At 33.2% G+C, this 24,098-nt stretch overlaps 1 long non-coding RNA gene across 2 annotated transcripts; it reads left to right on the top strand.

Moving 5' to 3' along the window:
- The first annotated feature begins 6,667 nt into the window (after window positions 1-6,667).
- Window positions 6,668-21,778, top strand: LOC128210270 (uncharacterized). 2 transcript variants are annotated; one of them, XR_008257133.1, is made up of 3 exons: window positions 6,668-7,172; window positions 20,153-20,259; window positions 21,155-21,778. It is a non-coding gene; the product is annotated as an uncharacterized LOC128210270 (long non-coding RNA). The 2 variants fall into 2 exon arrangements; XR_008257134.1 differs by lacking the exon at window positions 6,668-7,172 and adding an exon at window positions 10,899-10,950.
- The last annotated feature ends 2,320 nt before the right edge of the window (window positions 21,779-24,098 follow it).

Raw genomic sequence — 24,098 nt, 5'->3', positions numbered from 1 at the left:
TTATTGATGTATCATATCGCCTACAAAATATGTATCTTTCGCAGTTATTGAGTAGTTTTCAAATTTAATGTGACCCTATGTGACCCACTTTTAAAGTCTTCCAAGAATACTCCAAGGGGAATATTCCGACCTCAGTTTGTACAAAATCTGACCAATCAGTATTAATTTAGGCCCGGACATGATAATTAAAAGATTTTACATACTTTCTGATCTTCTTTGACCCAGCCTCTAGTATGTTCCCAATGATTTGTCTAAGATTAGACATAGTACCTAGCTTTTGACAACATGTAACCAAGTTTTACAAGCTGTTGAGATTTAATAAAGGGGAACATTCTGACCAAAATTGAACATGATCTGACCAACCCTTAATAAGATATGGTTCCAGACGAACGGACAGACAGACGGAAGGACATACGGACGGACAACTCCAAATCAATATGTCCCTCCCGAAACTTTGGTTCGGCGGATATAATACACCCAGAATGTTAATGCGCCATTTATGATAAGCTTTGTAAAATCATTAAAAAGCAACATTTGAAATTAAGTACAATCGACATCGCCACTCAACTTTCAAAACCCCAGAACTGTTTACCTGTATTTGCACATCTGGACAGCCACAACCAGCCACATTTTGTGTAGTAGGTAGATGTGCGGTAACATGTGTAAGAACATGAATAGTACTGAGGACAATAACCGCCTTCACATCCACTGCAAGACAATAATGCAAACTATTAAAATGGATTTCTGATAAAATTTACATAACATTTCAACTATTTATTTTATGTATATATAATCCAGACATATTTTGGAGATTGCCATATTTACTTTTTTATTACTTTAAAGGTAAAACAACCTGATTTGGAAAAGTGTATCTGGCTATATGTCCGAGTAAAAGAACGTGGGTCAGAATAAATCTTCCGTATACGATGTACTTCATATACTGAAATCATAACCCAAATACGACCAAATGACGCGTCATATTTGGTCATACATAAAATACGTGACTGACTTATAGTTCATTTCTACTTTTTATGTTTATTTACACAGCTTTCTTCGGATTTGTTTGTGGTCATGTAAACGAATATAATTTACGAGAAAAATCTCATACGTAAACTTAAAAAGGAAAACCACAATTGTATGAACACATTTCAAAGTATGCAATACAGGTGTGATTTAGAATTGTTCTTCACTGTATGGTGATAACCAGTACTCATCATCAACAATGAGCCGAGCGGGATTAAACCTGGTACTTTCTGCCACAAAGTCCAACGTTTTAAACACATGAAAATCGTCAGCAATACAACACTGTCACAATCTCAACTATAATCGTGGTTGTTAACACAAACAATTAATACAGGTCTAATACGCTAATTAATCTCAATTACACAATCATACAGCATATGCACGCCAAGCAACTTCTTATACGACCACATTTGTTTCATCTACTGGAGCTATCAGTTTATAAGTAATAAATAGTTTGACAAAATGGATGTATATATTTGTATATTAAAATGTCAATGATACATCACTTTTCTTTAAACCAATGATCCTCTCACAAATAAGTCCGTGTACTTTATATTAGGATTGAATTGCGGGATTGATGTCATTATCGGGGTATGAACCGATATCCTGATAATTACATCATTCCCAAATTGTTTTACTTAATATATTTACACCAATAGTGCATTATTTCATTCAAGAATTGTCAAAAAATACTTCATTTAATTAAAGGAATCCTTACAATAATCCTTTTTCACCCAATCTGCAAATAGAACGACCCGACTCTAACAGAATACATTTTATAAAAAATATGTCACAAAAACGCGGGCAAAGATCACACATTTGAAATCTTAAACGTAAAATTGAAACACTTATGGCAACAATATACATTTAGTATCAATATGAAAATAAAAAGCAATGTATTATCAAATATACCGCCGTTTAATCGGTCGAACCTAATTCAAACTATTATCTAATCATATGAATATAATGTAAAGATTGCCATATTCACTTAAAAACAAATTCAAAGGTATTATTTAAATGCAAAGCTTTTAGTACATTCTATGATATATAAATATTTGTCGTGTGATTAAGAACCATACTTTATGCTTTGCTGATAGCCAGTTCTCATTAGTAACAACGAACGGAGCGAGATCAAAACCGGAACATTCAGCCACAAATTTCAACATGTAAAAAAACGGCAATTTTCAGCAAAAAAAAAATCACCATGTTAACCAATCGGCAATCGCCAACAATACAACACAAGCCCAATGGAGACAATGATCTTGATTTAAGGCATGCTAAGGTTGCATATTAATCAATAAATAGTTAAGCTATTTATTTTAAGGTTATATTATTTGGCACATCAACGAACAATACAATTTAAATACTTAATATCCAATACATGCAACATTCAAAAACAATTAAACCCTTATATTGACCATAATATCTTCTAATCTTTAGTTATTCTAAAGTTATTTTACATGTTAATCTGATTAACGTTTCAGAATGAATCAAGTATATAGGATATAAAAATGTATAAAAGTGTGCAATCTCTGTTGTATCATATGCTTTCCGGAGGTTTATATATGTCAGTGAAATAAAATTTCAAACAGTGAAAATATTAAGTTCATACTGTTCACTGTTTTAAAACTGAAGCCCGCATACGGTTCAAAATCTAACTTCAGCGCGTACAGGTCTGATATGCTATCTCAACGACGTCATTTCCAAAATAACGTAACGTGCGCATACAAATTGGTGCATTTTTTGTTAAAATATAATTTAATGACTTTTAAATCAAATTTAGGCATATAAAAAAGAAAAAGAACATGTTTGTTTCAGTGTGAGATAAGCATATCTTTCTCACACCTCAGTTAAGAAGATCAAAAAATAAGGCCATGCTGGAAATTCTTATCTTGCGCACGGTACCCGTATGGAACACCTTTCGTATTGTCTTGACACAATTTCCTCCCTTGTTGAAGACCGTCGATTGTTGCATCATGGAAACCTTGTCTTGTGCCAATATTTCAAATCCAAATTAATTATTTCTCGCTTCAAATGGCATCATTAAAAGTTCCATGCGGCATTCAAAAAATAATGCTGCACTAGTACACCCCTCAGAACTGTTTAAATACCGATTTGACAATTTACATAATCGAAATCACTGCGCGCATATCCATAACAACCACAGATATCACATATCTATATGCAAAGTATATTCACTACGCACAGAAGAGTTCCAGCGAAAACATACATTTTAACTTTCTTTTCTTAACTGATCTGGGAGAAAAAGCATCTACCATAGCCGCTCGATTAAGATTGACCTCGGTAAACATCGTATCAGCTAAATACCACACGATCGGGTTGGGAAAACCTATCTTACACTCTTGGCCATGGAAGATACTAATATTTACCTCGTGAACATCGAAAGTTAATATTAAACTCGTGGCTACGCCACTCGTAAAATATATATTTTGGTTCTCACTCGGTGACATTTATTCCGATCTTACTCTGAAACAAACAGTTATCTTCTTTAACTGCAATATTGCAAGCACATCTTCAAAATAGCTTACCCTAAGTACAAAACACCAACACTACATAAAAGCCAAACTGTAGCATTCATCATGCCGCCTGCAACCAAAGTAAGGATGTGGAGACTATATTCATGCATAAGGAAATAGACGAATGCATAGAAGTTTACCTAAGAGAGTGCAAACATCCAATTATTTAAAATGTCACTAGGCCACGGTCTTTTATTGTTCGTTGTTTAACAAACCCGCCGCTCAAAAAACGTGATTTGGGGGGGGGGGGAGGGGGGGGGTGGGGATTGGAAATCCCAATTTTTTTTATCCCCTCCGCTCCGAATTTTGCCCGTCGATTACAATAAAACGTCGGGAAACTCCTTCTACATAAACTTTTCATCGTTTGTTTAGCCATTCGTCTATAAGTCATCCAATCATTAGCGCTGATTTTTGTATTCAGACATTTGATTGGACAACGACGGTCGAAGAAACATGGCTAATTGGTTACAATTAAGCTATTTCTCGGACAGCAAAACAGTAAATTCCTTTGTTAAAATAAATAAAAATGATACTGTCTCCGATATTGTTAATACATGCATTCCCTCTAATACACTCGTTAAGAATATATGTGGATATCGAACGGTTGGCAATGCAAGTAAACATAAAGGAAGATCGTCATACCAAATGATATGCCGGACTCCCTGTTGATACAATTCAGGGTCAAATTCATTGTCATAGAGGTTGTGTCAAAACAGGGGAAGAAAACGTGCCACCTACAAAGACTGTTAATGCATTTGAAATAATGATGTCCACGACTGGGTACCTCCTAAATAGTATGTAATCTTGCAGTTTTTTTACTCTGACTTAATGTTTTATTTGTTGTGGTGCCCGTGTTTGTGCAAAACGAAAATACTCTGCATATAGCACGTTCAAAAAAGTTTTTCCTTTTGTTTTCTGTATATAAACCTGGGAAAAGTGTGCCCTGGTTTGGGATTCGAACCCACAACCACCGGAGCACTATAATAGCATTCAGACTCATGGTTTGGTCTGAAATGGTATTTGAACGTCATTTTGGGACCAAATCAATTGAGCTAATTTGTGTTAAGATTGTGAACAGTGTTATGATTGTGAACAGTATCTAGTCAGTATTACCTTTCATGTGATAATTTAAATAAAAGTTAATACTAAAGATCAATATAGAACTGCTGTTAACATTTAATTATATAAACACCATTTAGACATTGTTCAGTGATTGGAAGAATACTATTGTGTATTATAGCACTGGTGATAAGATTCAACCCTGTTTGGTGTTTAAAATATTAAATATTTAATAAGTAGCTTATTAACAGCATCCGGTATAAGTTTGCAAATCCGGTTTACTTGCAAACTTAGTTTTTTTTATTATCTTAGATATCAACTTCAAAAGCGACACATAGAACGTTTGCCCATTAAATAAGAAATATTTTAAGTAAAATAAAAAAAAAAGTTTTAAGAAATATGAAAATTTTAATTCCAAAATTGATTTCTCCCGTTGGCCACCAATTGGATTTTAGGTCCCCCGCGGGGGTTTTGGCAAACTCCAATTGGAGAATTTTCCATATGAGCCGAAACGGGGGAAAAAATCAGCAATTTGAAAAAAATCAAATATTACAATTTGGAACAGAAAATTACATTTCTATGTATGTCTGTAGTACTAGATTCATAAACATAATTAAAATCTAATAAATGATCAAAAATTATGATTTTGTAAAAACGGCTCTCCAATTGGGGAAAATTCCAATTGGAGAATTCCACAGTCAATTTAGAACTATAGATAAAAGCCACCAATTGGAGTTCACAGAAGTTGGTGATCACAGAAGTTGGAGGAATCACCAGTTGGAGACTTTCACCGTATAACATCTGCTGGGGAGAAATAAAGTTGTGATATATACATGTCATGATATTATTGCTCATTAATTTAATATTGTAGATTATTCAAGAAAATAACATTGCAAGATGTTACCTGATTTCGAGTATTACATCGGTGTTTTCACTTGTGACGTTGTGTGCAATCTAAAACAGTGATCTTAAATACAACTGCGTCAGATTTGCGAATTATTTATCCTTTTCTGAAGCCTTCTGGTCCTAGATGCTCGAAAATATTAAATACTTTTAAAAAGAATAACTTACTAATTTTCATTTCCTGGTGGGTTCAATTTGTGTCTTTCAGTTAATCGAATAGGTTAGAGAACACCATCTTATATTGTCAGTAGGTACATTAAACTATGTTGACTTAGTGACAAACTTAATTTGATCACTCCAATTTAAAGAAAAAAAACTTTCGATGTGTATCTTTTATCCTATGCAAAAGTGGCTTCTTTTTATTATTTCGTTTCCATCACTCACGGTATGTTATTTTTCTTGTCATATGAAATGGGTACATATCATTCGGAACTCCTCGGCCATTTTTTCAAAAACAACCTCGGATGTATATATGGACGGTTTACACACTTAAAAAGTGGTACGTTTAAGTCCGCTGCAAATAGATCGCGTAGTAATCTTATTTAGTAGTTAAAATTTATGACTTAACTCTTGGGAATCGTAATTATGTTTGCAATAATACACTTCACTGGCAATCAATTTAAACTGAGAGCAATGAATACAACTCTTAAACACTACATTTAATTAATGATTTTATTCAAAAAAATACGGACTACTTCAACAGATGTACCGGCATACATCCGAGGTTGTTTTTGAAAAAATGGCCGAGGAGTTCCGAATGGGTACATATATGTATGATAGCACTATCACGAACCTATTACCAGTATAGGTTAAACAATTATTTATAAGTCAGTGATATTATTTATAAATGTTCTATAACATTGTGTATTGACTTAATACTTCGTAAAAAAATAAGCTCAACAATCATTCTTTGTTTCAGAATTCATCCATTTCAAATGATTCTTTGAAAAGGAGCCATTATCTCGGTTCACTTATTGTCAGGGTTTAGGAGCTGTAGCTAAAAGCAGTGACGAAATTCGTTTACACTCTTAAATTGTGCTCAGTTACATTGAACACCTGCCATAACTGAATGATAGCTTTACATTGATAAATAAGAAGTAAATATATCCAAATACTATTGCAAGGGGTATTTTTTTTGCAAAAGTGTATAGCCCTTCACGCAATTCATGATAGTTTAAAAACTCATGTCTTGAATGACATTATCTTTGATCAAGTATACGTTCTAAGCATTAGGAATGATATTGTTCATATTGTTTCATCCTGCTACCTGTTTGCATGTTTTTGTTCGTTTATCAAATATACGCATGTACTTTGCTTATCAATATCATGTCCACGTGTTTGTGAATGGAGGATAAAGATACTGTAATAATGTTTCAAAGATGAATATCGTTAAACACGTTGATTAAATATTAACATATTTTTAAATCACATTTATGAGAGTTAGGCGAAGATTTTGTGATGGATTTTATATTTGCTACTGTACAATAGGGGAGGTTACTGCGTAGGAGACGAACATTTTCTTAAACCGGTTTAGCATCAAATCAAGTAGGACCTACTCCGGTGACCTCAGACGAACATTCGTGTAAAAAATGGATTGAAATGGACAATCATAAACTTCTGGGCTATGGGCTTATTGAAGACAACTGTATGGTAAGTCTAAATGCCATTTGTTTTCGTGATGGTTTAAATGTAGTCATTCTAAAATGCCGTCCAGGCATTTTTTTAATGATGGTTAGCCTGGAACGTCATTCATAACAAAATTCGTAAACATGTAAAAACTGTCTATGAAATGAAATGGTCTTCATTTGTATTCTGTTGCTTTAGACTGCCAATAAATACATTAATTCTTATCAATAACCATATCCATTTTGCAAATTCACAAGCTATTTCTTCAAAAAAGTAATTTAAATACCTGATTTCAGTTGACAGGAGCTTTCTTACTGCCAAAAAGAAAAAAAGGTTACACACAACTATACTTTAAGGTATCAATCTGAAGTAGTATTTTTAGTATGGATTACCTTCCCCTAACACTATCATTATCAGTTACCACACTTTTGTACTTAATGAATTTGAAAAACATTTATCGTCACATACAGGATTCAAAATGTATTTACAAACTATTCTATGGGCAATGTGGACAATGCATACTATTATACACATGTATTTAAAATAAGACTAAATATTAAAAAAAAACATGTATATCAACGGCATTGTTACACTAAGTGAATCAAAATGTTTTATTGTGTAACCTATTAATCAAAATTTGACTTCAACACGACAATCCAAGTTTACATTTATCAGAGATTTTGCTGACTTATCAATTTATTATGTGTATATATATATAGTTTCGCTAGAACAGATGTTTCATGATGATATTTATATTAACAAATACCTTATTCCTCACATCAGAAAACCTATACAAAACTCAACTAAAGGGAATCTTCAGGAATTGATAGAAAAACATAATTACAGAACATTGTTGTTTGCTTTTTTCCCGATTAGAGTGCTTTTTATCGTCAAGCTTAAAGCTTATAGGAAAACAACTAGAGTTAGAATTGTTGTGTGTTTTTTTAAAGAACTATATTGGTAAACAGAAGTAACGCTTATGTGTTTAAGGGGTTAAAATATGACAAAACCGGGACTCTGTGTGAGAATTGGCCTTCATGCTCTTATAGAATATGCCTCGGGTTGTTATGGGACACTTGTGCAATCTTCGCCGACTTTACATTTAAAATGTCATCTTATAGAAGGTCATATGCCCAGTTTGTGACATGAACGTGCCAGCGGTTCAAAGAGACGCTATAAAATTTAACAAAGCTTATAAAGGCAAACCGGTAATTTTACCCAGTATTCTAATTTCTGTCATACAAAGTAAAAGCACACATATAGTATTTATAATGTATGGTCGTTTTTAGACGGGAGGCTAGGTGCGTGTGGGAAAGGGGAAAAAAATGTAGAAATGTTTTTAGCTCCACTGGCTGAAGGCCATGGAGCTTATGTCGTCACAGATTGTCCGTCGTGAGTGCGTGCGTGCGTGCGTGCGTGCGTAAACTTTTACTTTAAACAACATCTCCTCTGAAACTGATAAGCGGATTTTGACAAAACTTCACAGGAATGTTCCTTTGGTGGTCCTTTACCAAAATTGCTCAAATGGTTCCGGTCCATTGCACAATATGGCCGCCAGAGCTAAAAATAGCAAAATCTTTAAACGACATCTCCTCTGAAACGGTTCGGCAGATTTTGATGAAACTTGACAGTAATGTTCCTTGGGTGGTCCTTTATTAAAATTGCTCAAATGGTTCTGGTCCATTGCACAATATGGCCGCCACAGCTAAAAATAGCAAAATCTTTAAACGACATCTCCTCTGAAACGGATAGGCAGATTTTGATGAAACTTGACAGAATTGTTCCTTGGGTGGTCCTTAACCAAAATTGCTCAAATGGTTCCGGTCCGCTGCACAACATGGCTGCCAGGGCAAAAAAATAGAAAAACCTTTAAAGAACATCTTCTCAGAAACCGATGATCAGATTTTGATGAAACTTAACAGAAATGTTCCTTGGATGGGCCTTTATCAAATTTGCTTCAATGGTTTCGGTCCACTGCACAAGATGGCCCCCAGAGGTAAAAATAGAAAAACCTTTAAACGACTTCTCCTCAGAAACCGATGATCGTATTGCAATGAAACTTGACAGAAATGTTACTTGGGTAGTCATTAACCAAAATTTGTTAAATGGTTCCAGTCCACTGCACACCATGGCTGCCAGAGCTAAAAAATAAAAAAAACTTTATACGACTTGTCGTCGAAACCGATGACCTTTTTTCGATAAAACTTGACAGAAATGTTTGTTTGGTGCTCCTTTAGTCAAATTGCCCAAATCATTTCGGTCCACTGCACAACATGGCAGCCAGAGCTATTAAAGTAAAAAATTTTTTTAAATAACTTCCCCTCAAAAATTGATGATTGTATTTCTATGAAACTTGACGAAAATGTTCGTTAGGTGGTCTTTGCTTGAACCTTTTGGCCAGTGGAGCACAGGCACTGATGTGCCTCTTGTTTATGTCAAAAGATGGCAATCAAAAGCCTCCAAATAATTGCAGAATTTCAAACCGTCATGGCAGGTTTTTGTCAACATACATACAAATGGTCGTTCACTGGGGGAACACCAGAAAACTTACTCGCCTACTGGTAGGAAAAAGGTAGGGAGAAGAGAGCTCGTACAATCACCAGTTGGTACCTGAGGTTGCTCTTACCACAAGTTTGTGACAAGTAGTAAAGTTTTTTTGTTGTGTGTCAGAATCTGGATGCTTTAAAGAAACCAAACAAAGGAATATTAAGCATACAAAAGTTCAAAGACATCCAAGTGAGCGCAAATGAGGGGTAAATTACAAGAATAGAAAATAATGATACGAACTCAAAAAAATGCCATGCATGCAAATGAAAATTCTTCCCATACTTTGCATGATAACATTCCACAAACTTAATGATATTGCTATTTGATTCATTTTGCAAAAACTAAATGTCCTTGTTCCAATATGCTAACAAAAGTAATAAATGTTTGTAAACACTTCATTCTTAATTTATTTTGAATAATTTACAGGTTTACAATATGTTGCCTTAACAAAACTACTGCCAATGACACTACAGCTCGTACTAAGCTGTACTAAAGTAACTAATAGTCATGTGTAACCTTAAGCAGAGAAAAGAAAATGCATTTGGATATTCTCGGCTACATTCGTTAACAAAAACAATGGTGTTTGGTGAATTTTGATGGTGTTTGAAAATGTATGTTGTTTTAACTATTCGGAACGTGATTATTTTATAATATATAGTGCAATTGATGTAAAAAGGATTAGTTTTAACAGGTAAAGTGTTCTTTTTTTGTTTTAATAGACTAAATTGGAATAATTTCAATAAATTTGCGACCAAATTCTGATCGGCATTTTGAACATGTTTACGAATTTTATTATGAATGACGTCCAGGCTAACCATCATTAAAAAAAAAAAAGCCTGGACGGCAGTTTAGAATGACTAGGTTTAAATGATAAGAATTGTTTGTTATTTTTGATCACGCACAGGTATGCCCCCCCCCCCCCCCCACATAGTGACATTACTCCGCAAAGCTTTGTCTGCTTTTTCCCCGCATTCCTCGGGAATGGGCGTAACCTAGGTTCCCTTTGGTGCGAGGACATTTTACCATCAGTTCATTCCTGCAGGGAAGGAATTTAAGCGGGGGTTAGTCCACCTAAATGGCCTTCAGTCTTTTGAAGATTTTTAGACTATGGCAGACTCGAGACAGGGATACATAATGTAGTTAGTGTCGGTTAGAACCAGCCGCCCACCCGGGTAGCCCAGTTGGTTAGAGCGCCATGCTAGAGTTCCGGCGGTCGTGGGTTCGAGCCCCACACCGGGCGCACTTTTCCTCCCAGGTTAACTTTAATAACAAATGTCAAAATAATAAAAAAGTATCCCTGATTGCTAATTATTGTTGCTTTATAAAGCCGGGGTTGGCTGAACCGAAAATCCCACTATTCCCTGGACCTGGGGAGTTCATGGTTACAATTGACTGCAATCATTTTTTTGAAAAAAAAGAGGTAAAAAAGTGTTAAAAAAGTGTTATTGTTTATCCTTCAAACTAAATTCAATTGACGCCAAGTCTATTGCTAACTATTGCACCAGTCAATTGTACATAGAAACAGTGATTCTTCACAATCATGTGCTTATTTGTTTGTCATACTGTACCAAATTATTTGGGAATATTGTTAGCACATGTTTTAATAATACCATTTTACCTCAGGACAATTTTTCAATAAGAACTCAGTCAAGTATGAAATATTTCCATTTTGGAAGAATGCTGTAGATCTTTTACATTTGAAGATTTGGAAATTATTATTGGTTATTCTTTAAAAAGTGTCAAAATTTGAGTAGATCTATGGTAATGCAATTAGTAGCTCAAAATTTTAATCCTTCAATTGTTATTTTAAAAACTGTTTTACTTAATGATAAAGGAAAATTATTCATTTTATTAAACAGATGTACACAAGAAGGTATGCAATTCTAATTTTGTTAATTTTATCCAAAATTGAAAACTTATGGCTAAGTATCTGTAGATGTTGATATATATTATATATATACAATTGACTGTTTTTATTGCTTATTAGTGTTGGGAATCGTACTGAAATATTACTATAGATAATCGGTTTATGAAAACAATCAATGGTCGATTATTAATCATTTTAATCATTATTTAACTATCTTAGGTCATCATATATAAGGCATATAGATAAACTACATGAACCAGTTTAAGAAAAAATGTTCCCTTACAATATTATTTGTACATTTATTTGTATAAATTACATTATTTATTCAGAACGCAACTATACTTTAGTGTTTACAAGTTACTATTACAGATCATGAGACTGCAGGCTCTAAATTTTGTGCACGGTATTGAATACATGTGTAAAGTAAACACAAAGAAAAATATCAATTTCGTTTTGATAATCAGTCAGTAACAAGTAAAACAAACAGTTGAATATTCTGTGTTTTACAAGAACATTTTCTTTCAGAAAACTGAGAAAACTAAATTATTACATGATTTAAGAAGTAAACAATACTGGTAACATTTTAAAACCACAAAAGTGTGATGTTGAGAACCAATCCTTTTGCAGTTAAATTACAAAGAAAATTTGTAATAAGATAACACAATATAGTACCACATGAACATTTCAACATTAACATGTATTGACCAGAAACAAAATATATTTTCAAGACAATCTTTTAACTGGTAGTCGGTAGTGGTTACGTCTCTTGTTTCTATAATCGATTGTTCAAATTTCACTATCGATTGTCGCTGATGAAGGCCTTTCCGATCAATTGTCGATTATAACTGATCATCGGCACAACACTATTGCTTATACTTCAGCGTTTTGAGATTTCATTAAGTTTCAAGTAATATTTTTCATATACTATATCAATATAATTTCCATGTTCTTTTTTTTAATAATGATATAGATAGACTATACTAATTAGTGATGTTCTGATGATCAATTATAATGAAAAAATAACTGGTATGTTCCTGAAATCAGTTTTTCTTCTTTCATCTTGTCAATTTTGTTCAGTTGTAATCATTAACAATATGGCTAAAGCAACAACAACATTAATAGTGGGGTTTTTTGGTGAAATTTACTGCCTTACTGCCTTCTTCCCTAGTGAAAACTTGTCCATTTTTCACCATATTTTATGTTTTCCAAATTTGATAAGTGGAGATTTCATAACATTAATGAATAAAAAATCTTGAAAAGACTTACTATAAATTAACAAAATAATATATGCATAAAAATCTTTAAAAACATGTAGTATATAGAATATTTTAGCACAAGCCCACAATCATGCACTGGTGAAAATTATGTCATCGGGGCTTGTTCTAATTCTGAATTTAATATAGCAGAGCTTGAAAAAAAAAAATATGCCAAGCAATAGAGTAATAATTCAGGCTTGTTCATCCCGAACTCCAATTTCGATGATATATTTTGCCATTAAAATCTAAATTAGATATTTAAGCCTGATTTTGTATTTTTCCCAATGTCAACTTTTTTTCCCAAATTGTATTGTACAGGTGGTAAAAATAATTCCATAAAGTACACTAACTAGATATTTTCAATCCTTTACCTAACATAAGTAGAGTAAAGGATGATGAGTTTTTGTACAAGAATAAAATTACAAGTACGGTACCAGGTATTGTCAAAAAATATTTCTTCTATTAATAAACAGCAACGTGAGTGGAACTGATTACCAATAGTCAAACCAGTGTGTGTATACCACGTGATAAATTACGTCATATATGCTACGTCGGAAGGCAACATTTTGCTTAAAATGAACACTTAAATTAAAGATACCTTTTCTTTTACACCACCATTATAAATGAAATAAAGGGCAGTCTATGCCGCTTAAAGAGCCCCGCATTTGTTTTATTACCGACATTTGATAAAGTCATTAGTTTCATCAAACGCTTCACCCGTTTTCAAAATCATGTTTTGACAGTGCTCCGTCCGACGGCCGTATTGTGAAAAGGTTTGTCGAAGTGTTTAAAGCAATTAAACTCGCAATCAAACTCTGGTAAATGGCCGAAAGCAAGGCTCCGTAGGTGGCCTAGACTGCGCTTTCTTTCATTTAAAATGGTGAAGAAATAGTAAAGTTATCTTTGTTTAAAGTCTTTTTAGCTCACCTGTCACTTTGTGACAAGGTGAGCTTTAGTGATCGCCTTTTGTCCGGCATGCATCGTGCGTCGTCCGTCAACAATTTACTTAAAAGACATCTCCTCCTTAACCGCTTGGCCAATATTAATAAAACTTCATAGGGATGTCCCTTGGGTGGTCTTCTATCAAAGTTGTTCAAAGAATTCAATTCCATGCAGAACTCTGGTTGCCATGGCAACCAAAAGGAAAAACTTTAAATATCTTCTTCTCCCAAACCACAAAGCTTAGGCCGTTGATATTTGGTAGTTAGGATCACCAAATAGTCCTCTACCAAGATTGTTCAAATTATGGCCCTTGGGTCAAAATTGGCCACGCCCCGGGGGGTCATGGGTTTTCTCTATATGTTTATAGTGAAAACTTAAGAAATCTTCTCCTCTGAACTTACTTGGTCTAGAGATTAGATATTTGGCATGATTCATCGTCTAGTGGACCTCTACAAAGTTTGTTCAAATTATGGCCCTGGGGTCAAAATTGGCCCCACCCCGGGGGGGTCATGGGTATTTTTTATATATGTTTATAGTTAAAACTTCAAAAATCTTCTCCTCTGAACTTACTTGGACTAGAGCTTAGATATTTGGCATGATTCATCGTCTAGTGGACCTTTACAAAAATTGTTCAAATTATGGCCTTGGGGTCAAAATTGGCCACGCCCCGGGGGGTCATGGGTTTTCTCTATATGTTTATAGTGAAAACTTCAAAAATCTTCTCTTTTGAACTTACTTGGACTAGAGCTTAGATATTTGGCATGATTCATCGTCTAGTGGACCTCTACCATGACTGTTCAAATTATGGCCTTGGGGTCAAAATTGGCCCCGCCCCCGGGGGGTCATGGGTTTTCTCTATATGTTTATAGTAAAAAAAATCAAAAATCTCCTCTGAACTTACGTTGCTTAGAGCTTAGATATTTGGCATGATTCATCGTCTAGTTGACCTCTACAAAGTTTGTTCAAATTATGGCCCTGGCCGGGGGGTCATGGGTTTTCTCTATATGTTTATAGTGAAAACTTCAAAAATCTTCTCCTTTGAACTTACTTGGACTAGAGCTTAGATATTTGGCATGATTCATCGTCTACTGGACCTATACAAAGACTGTTCAAATTATGGCCTAGGGGTCAAAATTGGCCCCGCCCCGGGGGGTCATGGGTATACTCGATATGTTTATAGTTAAAACTTCAAAAATCTTTCCTTCTTAACTTACTTGGACTAGAGCTTAGATATTTGGCATGATTCATCGTCTAGTGGACCTCTACAAAGATTGTTCAAATTATGGCCCTGAGATCAAAATTGGCCCCGCCCCCTGGGGGGTCATGGGTTTTCTCTATATGGTTATAGTAAAAAAATCAAAAATCTCCTCTGAACTTACGTTGCTTAGAGCTTAGATATTTGGCATGATTCATCGTCTAGTGGACCTCTACAAAGATTGTTCAAATTATGGCCTTGGGGTCAAAATTGGCCACGCCCCGGGGGGTTAGGGTATTCTCTATATGTTTATAGTTAAAACTTCAAAAATCTTTTCCTCTGAACTTACTTGGACTAGAGCTTAGATATTTGGAATGATTCATCGTCTAGTGGACCTCTACAAAGATTGTTCAAATTATGGCCCTGAGATCAAAATTGGCCCCGCCCCCTGGGGGGTCATGGGTTTTCTCTATATGTTTATAGTGAAAACTTCAAAAATCATCTCCTCTGAACTTACGTGGCTTAGAGCTTAGATATTTGGCATGATTCATCGTCTAGTGGACCTCTACAAAGTTTGTTCAAATTATGGCCCTGGGGTCAAAATTGGCCACACCCTGGGGCTGATGGGTTTTCTCTATATGTGTTATAGTGAAAACTTAAAAAATCTGTGCAATATATGACAGGTGAGCAATTCAGGGCCATTTGGCCCTCTTGTTTTAAATCAAAATATTGCCTTCTGACGTAGCATTTATGACGCAATTTATCACGTGGTTTACACACACTGCAAACAGGAACTGATTCCCAACACTTTAGTTCTTTAAGCATTCTGTGCAACTCTCCAAACTTGCCCCAGGGTCTGAAGTAAAAAAAAAATGACCTCATAAATATTCTGCTTTGTGGCATGTTATTAAATGCTTGATCAACACATATCCACTGAATATTATATATATCTTAAAATGTCTGACCTCATCAAATACAAAAGAATCAGTTACTACAATTCAAAAAAAGATTTTGGTATTAATTTTCTGTCACATAGCTTAGACTTTAAAATTCTAATTAGCTCTTAAAACATGATTTAACATAAGTCATATATGCACTTGCCACTTGACCATTACAAGTTAAAAGGCCATAAATCACTGACTGTGTAAATCACTGATGGTGCAATCAATTGGAAACAAATGGAAATATTACTAGATGTTGATTGGATGCCTCCATTCAGAGTTTATTATATATCAGGATTTTGATCCAATCACATTGTGTGTTATACCTAATCTGATGACAAAACAATTTTTAGGCGGAGCTAAATTAGTCCCACCCAATCAAGAAAGGAACATTACTTTGAATTTGTGTCATTAAGAAACAAAACTCTTCCATATTTCTGTATATTTTCTAAGCATTCTCGTTCATTTAGAATGTCAAGTGTCATCTTTGATCCCATTTCTAAATGTAAATAAAATCCCGTATTGCTGTTAGCATTTCTTATTACATCATCATATCATTTTATGTTTAAATAATTGCTTTGCTTATTTATTAGACTAGTTAATAGTGAAACAGACAGTGTTTCTGTAATGAATATGGAATTCTTTATAATTGGAGATTTTGGAAATGGAAATTTAAGGGGCTTGCTTTAAGAATGAAGGCAATGAAAAATAATACATTTTACATAAAAAAAGTTGTTAAAATTCAAATCTAAATCATACTCTTTACCTGAAAAAGATTTTATTTATTTATTTTTTCATTCTTGAAGTACAGATATATATATGTCATATTTTCCATTTTAGAATTTTTAAAGAAAGTTGAAGAACTTGAGAAAAAGAAATTTTAGAATGAAAATTTTCAGTCATATGATTAAGTGAATGTATCAGTTAGTCAGAGACCTAATGTTCTACTTTGCAAATGCAAATGCTTTGTCTTTTTAATTGTAGTGCAGTGAAAGTTGTGTTTCTTTTATGAATATATATGGTACTCTTTATAATAGGAGATTTTACTTAATCATACCCTCATTGAACAATTTCTTATATTATATAAGGGAATGGTTTCTGGAGGAAAAATAATTAAAGTAATAGATTTTATAGTATCAAAAAGGCTATTGATTGAAAGTATTAAATTAAATCTTTATCAAACTCTTCACTTTGATAATAATTTAAAAATTGAATGATTCTAAAAATATCGAGCTATATGTAATAATTTAAACAAATTTGAAGAGCTTGAGAACCAGAAATTTACAACTTTTAATATTTAGTGTAGCATCTTTTCTGTACTAGGTAGTGTCAAGGTTTTTTCTGCAGTCCTACTGTGGGGACATTTAAAAGTGTCTGACAAGTTTATGATATACACAGAATGGTGTCACTGTTTCCCACAAGGATCATAAAAACAATTAAAAGGCCTTTTTTCAAAGAACGAAGTCATTCAATACATAGGAAAAGCAATAAATAAGGCCATTTCATAGTAACTTAAATTTAGACTTATAAAAAGAAAACTTACAAGTATGGTGGTGCCTAGAATTATGCTATTTAAATGACTTATCAGTATGTGGAAAATGCAGCTATTATAATTTCAACAACTTTAAGGTTTAAATGACAGTATATTAATTATAAATTATTATTCACAAGTAGTTTTAAGGTCAATATGTTTTAAATTTTATTGGGACTTTCCTTAGTGGCGGTGGGGGACAATATTGTGCGAGTGTTCTTCAGGGTTGGAGCTGTGGAGGATGGTATATTAACGTTGACACACTTTAATAATTGTTGACACTCAAATAGGATTATCAAATATATATTTTGATATTTAAAATATCCAATCAAGTTCCATTTCTTGAAACACATATATGATATGTAAACGTGAATTAATCGCCAAATTGTAATAAATTAAAGCTGCACTCTCACAGATTTACCAATATTACAACTGTTTTTTTTATTTTTGTCTTGGAAAAAGCAAATTTTTGGTAAATATAGATCTGCAAATCAATGATTGAAGATTGCTGACAAAAGCTAACATCAAAGATTGGCATATTTCGGTCAGAAATTAATAATTAATGGCTTAAGCCTTACTAACGATTTAAGAAAACTGCATAAAACATTAATATATATGTGTGGCATGTTAGTATTAAAAGTTTAGCAACTAAAAAAGAACACAAGTCATGCATTCAGTGACATATAAAACAATAAAATTGTATTGTTCAGAATTTAAGATATAAAGAAGAATATAGTAAAATTAATGTACATTTTTATTTATTTTTAATTCAATATACATAAATCACAGACCTATAAACCATAGTTTATAGGTCCATGACAATATATCATTGAAGGCTACTGACCCTGATCAAATTTTGATAAGAAATTTTTCAGTAGCAACTCTCTGACTGTTATCTTTGCCTTCATCTAAAAGCACCAAGTATTGTCATGGTAACTGTCTTTACTGTGTATAATTAAGATCTTAGTTGGTCATTTTCCTACTGATATTTATTAAATATAGTCAATTTGCCTGCTAATAGTTTAAATGATCTTATTGACAAAATAAATTGGAATGGTTGAAAAAAGCATATCATTAAAATTTGCTGTTGGAATATATTCTGTGGAATAAATAATAGAATTATATAGAGATATATATAGTTACTTTAAATAAGTTTTGTTTTTAACTAAATTACATAAAAAAATGAATTGAACTGTTGTTTTTTCACACAAAAAATATTTGTTCATTCCTGGATCTTTTGATGAAAAAATATGTTTTAGATCACCTGCATCATTGTCATAAAAAAACATTAGCCTATTCAGATCACTAAAACTCAAAACATGTTCAAGAAGTGAAAGCCCAAAATTGGCAAATACTGAGACAAATGAACTTGGTTTTGTTATATATCAGTGTGTGTATATCACATGATATGTGCAGTCACAAATGCTGCAACAGTAGGCAATATTCCTTTGAATGACTTAAAAGTTAAAACAGAAGACAACTTTTATTTTTCTTCACCATTTTGAATTAACTAAAGGACAGACTATACAGCTGCAAAGAGCCCTGTATTTGTTTTCTTACCGGTGTTGATAAGATGATTACTTTTCTCAAACACTTTAAAGCTGCACTCTCACGGATTTACCATTTTGACAAATCTTTTATTTTTTGTCTTTGAATGAGCCAATTTTTGCCAAAATATCTGCTATAAGTGATATAAGACTGCTGACATAAGATCTGACTAAACTAATTTTAATGGCATAAAGCATTACTAACAGTTTAAGAAAAATGCACAAGTATCCATTTTTTAAATTAAAATCGGTGATCTGATTTTTTGTCAGCACTCTTATATCACTGGTTTCCATTCATTTTCGCATAAAGTGGCTCATTCCAAGATAAAAAAAAACTTTTTCAAAACGATCAATCTGTGAGAGTGCAGCTTTAATATACCTGTAAAGACTTGTCATAGTGTGCCAAGAAACTAAACTCTCAATCAAACTTTGGTAAAAGATGAAATGCGGGGCTCTGTGTGTGCGGCATAGACTGTGCTAATTTTTATTTAATATGATGAACAGCTAGTTAAGTTATCTTCATATGAAGCAAAAAAAATGTTTCAATACCCTGTATGAATTTTCTTCACCGGATATTGATTCATAAAAAAACTTGCTGTAGGGTGCGGAGCTACTTTTCGCTATATGTCTAAATGGAAAAATCTTCTCCTCAGATCCTGCTGGCCTGTTTTCAAAATAATGTCACAGAAATGTTCCTAAGGTTACCATCTGTCAAATTCCTTTACCATATGTTGATCCATAAAAAATATGGTTTCAGAAGGGGGGGATTAGTGGGTGTGGTAGTGGATCTTCACCAAAAGTGTTCAAATGTCCCTAAAGTGAAATATAGCCCTGAGTTATTTACACCCCATAAAGTATTAGTCTTACACATTTATTTGTTCATGTTCTGTCAACAACTATGCTGTGTTATTTCAATTTTTATATAAATTATATTGTATTATGAAATATCATTGATAATATAATTATGTAGGATTTGAGAAAACAACAACTGCATACTGTTATAAATAAAATATGTATATTTTACCAATATATTATCGATGTTGGCCTGTCCAATTTGTATTTTTCCGAGAGTCAATTTTGTTCCCCAATGTGCAAGGCACAAGCGGTGAAAATAATTCCAATAAAAGTCACTAATTATTATTATTGTTATTATTATTAAAAAACTATTACTGTTTCAGGAGATAAACAGAAACACAGAGGTGCTATACTTTCTGATGGAAAAGACAACAAAAGCATCTCCCATCATTTTGGCGTGGCTCAGATCAAGAGGAGAAATTTAAAAAAGGTAATAACTGAGCAACTAAGAACATGCAAGTTGCACTGATTAGAGTGTAAGACCCATCTCGCTTCATGAGAATTGATAATCATCAATGTATTAAATCAAGAAATTGAATGTAAGTGTCTTGTCTTTTGCAGTGTTTTTGAAATAGAATTTATTAAAAAAAAAACTAAATTATTTTTTAATATGATTGTGAATGTGTGATGTTTTCTTCTGATCATTCTCTCTCAAAACCAGATATAGCAAACATATTTCAAGTTGTAGATTTTTTTGTTTTACTTGTAAATATAGTTCTGAGGTTGTATTTTAGGCAAAGCCTTTTTATTCTGCTCACAAACTTATTTTGTAAGAATTATGGCCCTTTGTAATTTTTAAACAAATACATTTTTTTTAATGTTTTTGTAAGCCCATTATAAAGGGACATTTAATATTTTCACCAGCTGCATTATAAAGTCAGACCGAAAGTGTCCAGTAAGTGTTCAAACAATAACTAATTTAGAATCCTTTCTCAAATCAGGTGAGCAATATATATAGGGCCATCTCTGTGTTTGTCTGACAAAAAAACAATAATCAATATTTGAGTTAAATTGACAAATATTGTTGTAAAATGTTTTGTGAAGACATACAATTGGATTACTTTTGGATTAATAGGATTATGGTTTCTGCACATAAAAATATTTAGAATAATATTTGGGTCAGTCGGTTCATGTTCAATATTACTGATAGTATAAGTGGAAGCAGTGACTTAAAATAAATTACCAAACAGTTTATGCTCAATTGCTTTGAGTTAACATACAAGATATGACACTTGGAGTACTAGATCTTGGTGGCATAAATAAAAGACCTTGTTTTGTCACATTAACTTGTAATCAAGCACTAACTTCCTCTAAATTCTCTTCAGGTGATGGTTGGGCACAAACAAGAAGACATAGATCACAGGCGTATAGCATATGAGTAGACAGGAGTTTCACACTCTGCCAGACTTACTTCCTCAGACGAGCAGATTTAGGCTTCTCAAGATCACGCACTGCACACTAAGACATAGTCTTTGACTACAACAAGGCCTTAGGGGATGAAAGTACAGAGAGGTCCAATTGAAATCAATTCTGTGCTGCGTCATTTCTTTATTCTAGAGGTTGATGGACATGATTTATGGCATCAAGTGTGCAGTTTGTCAACTAACTATCAACACAGCAGTCTTGTTCACCAGCTGCGCAACTTGAGCTTTTAGCTTTATTGCTTGAAGCCACTGTATAAGAGGAGGGAAGGTGCAGACTCATCAAAAAGTCTCAAGGTTGAAACTAGGAAGAGAAGTTTGTCAAGAGTGTGAATATTTGCTTTGAAAACAATTGTTACAATGATTTGGTTTCCTTTGAAACTTGATACATACTATGTGTATGTTGAATGAATTGAGATGCTTAAATAAAGAACCACTATTCAAATATCAGGAAACTGCATTTTTCATACTAAATTGGTAAATGATGTCACCATTTCCTGTATGTATTTAGATAAAATATGTTTCCACAATTAATATTTTTAGGGACTATTTCTCAACGTAATGAAATAGATTAAATTTGTACAGCGTTATATGAGCTTAATATGTGTTTTCTGTTTCCTTAAAATTGATGAAAAATTGTCCGAAGGTAATGAGACCAGTATCCATTACTGCAATCATACAATAAAAAATACAGGGACAAGCCCACTGCTCATATAATATGATTAAACCTTGTTTAGGGGCATGAGGCAAACAGAGTTACTTTCAAATGTTAAAGATGCACTCTCACACTTTGGATGTTTTGACAACTGTTTTCATTTTTAGCTCTACTGGCCAAAGGCCAGAAGAGCTTATGCGATGGTAATGTGTACGTAGTATGTGCGTCTGTAAACAATCCTCGTTTACATGATACAGCCTACAGTTCCTTTCGAAAACCAGCCAGATCCGCCCATGTATGCCTAGTTTATGGGCCTTGATAGTATACAAAAATCAGTGTGTCAGTAGGCAATTGCTCGTTAACATGATACAGCCTTTTTGATTGTATCTCAATGAAACTTGTACAGTATCTACATATCCATATGAGCTCGGTTCCTTTCGAAAACCAGCCAGATCCGCCCATGCATGCCAAGATTATGGGCCTTGATAATAAAAAAAAATAGTGTGTCAGTAAACAATTGCTCGGTAACACGATACAGTCTTCAATTTTGATTGTATCTTGATGAAACTTGTGCAGTATATCCATTAGAGCTCAGTTCCTTTCAAAAACCTGATCTGCCCATGTTTCCTGGATTATTGGCCTTGAAATTATTAGATGATGGGCCTTGATAGTATAAAAAATGCTATTTTGTAATAAATGCTTGCGAATATGATACAGTCTTCAGTTTTGAGTATTCAGATACCCATAAGGGGTTGGTTCTTTTCGAAAACAGTGATGTTGACCACACAAACCCAGCCAGTAGAGCATAGGCCCTTTTGGGCCTCTTGTTTGTTTTGGATTGGTACCATCCAGTCTTTGCGAAAAATGCATGGAAACCAGTAATATAAGACTACTGACAAAAAATTCAATTGCAGACTTTTTTATTAATATTTAAGTTAAAACATTGATGTTTTATGCACTTTTCTTAATCCGTTAGTAACATTAATCTTCGAAGGAAATATGAAATCTGGGATTTGATGTTTTGTCAGCATTCTTTTACCATTGGTTTGCTGATATTTACGCAAAAATTTGCTCATTCCAAGACAAAACAAAAGTTGTTAAAACGGTATATCTGTGAGAATGCAGCTCTAAATGTTTTGGCAAACATGTTTTTGATTTGGCAGCACAATCAATCTTGAACATTGCTTGATTTTACTGCTGTATTAGAAATTACAGGGGTAATGGGGGATTTTTTTTAGTGTTTTTATTGCTTTTTGTGATTCATACAGTCATACTTCATTCCCCAGGGCACAACTTACAAATAGACAGAACAGGAAAATGGTCATTTTAAAAGGTCAAGGACAATGCAAGTTGAACAATCATATTGTTCATGGCTTGTATTTTTGGTATATTTTGTTGCATATATGCTATAAAAAAGTTGAAAGTTAAAAATAACTTCATAGTTGAAATGATGGCTTTGAATGGTTTTGTCAGTTGAGAAACAGCACTATTAAGAAATATGTTAATGGTACTTTATTATTTTAATCAATTTTAGATATTTGTATGAAAATTATTATCTTATTTTGTACATGAGACCTTTTAAACAGTTATTTATAATTTAACAATGTGTAAATGATCAAAACTTAAAGCTGCACTTTCACAGATTGTCATTTTAGACACTTTAAAATTTTTGTCTCAAAAGCTGATTTGGTTATCATTCCTTTAATTCAGTCATATTAGATAATTCACAATAGAACCAATCAAAAATGTTTGGTAAGACTGCCGAAAAGTTCATTTACATTAAATTGTTCGTAATGCTACTATACCCATAAAACATCATTTTAGCCATAAATATGACAAAATGCAATCTGATCTTATTTCAGAAGTCTTATATCACTTAAAATTGGGTCTATGCAAAAAATGGTCTATTTATAGACCAACAATAAAAGAGTGCCGGTAGTCAAAACGATCAATTAGTGAGATTGCAGCTTTAAAGTTAAATACACCTTTTTAAGACCGCTGTAAAATAATTCCAATGGTTTGCCTCAATCTTTAAAGCTAGCATACTGTTTAATTGACAGCCATACTTTTTGTTTAAAAGTGTCATGATATGTTTGTACAATGTGTTTATATAATTCATTAAAGAAGTCAAAACAAATTTGTTTATCTTGTAATTTGTTTTCTATTATTTAAATGACCCAGACGAAAATTGGG

The sequence above is a fragment of the Mya arenaria genome, chromosome 12 (assembly GCF_026914265.1).
Source record: "Mya arenaria isolate MELC-2E11 chromosome 12, ASM2691426v1".
NCBI lineage: Eukaryota > Metazoa > Mollusca > Bivalvia > Myida > Myidae > Mya > Mya arenaria.
The sequence above is the reverse complement of the archived record's forward strand: the minus strand, read 5'-3'. Positions and strand labels throughout refer to the sequence as shown.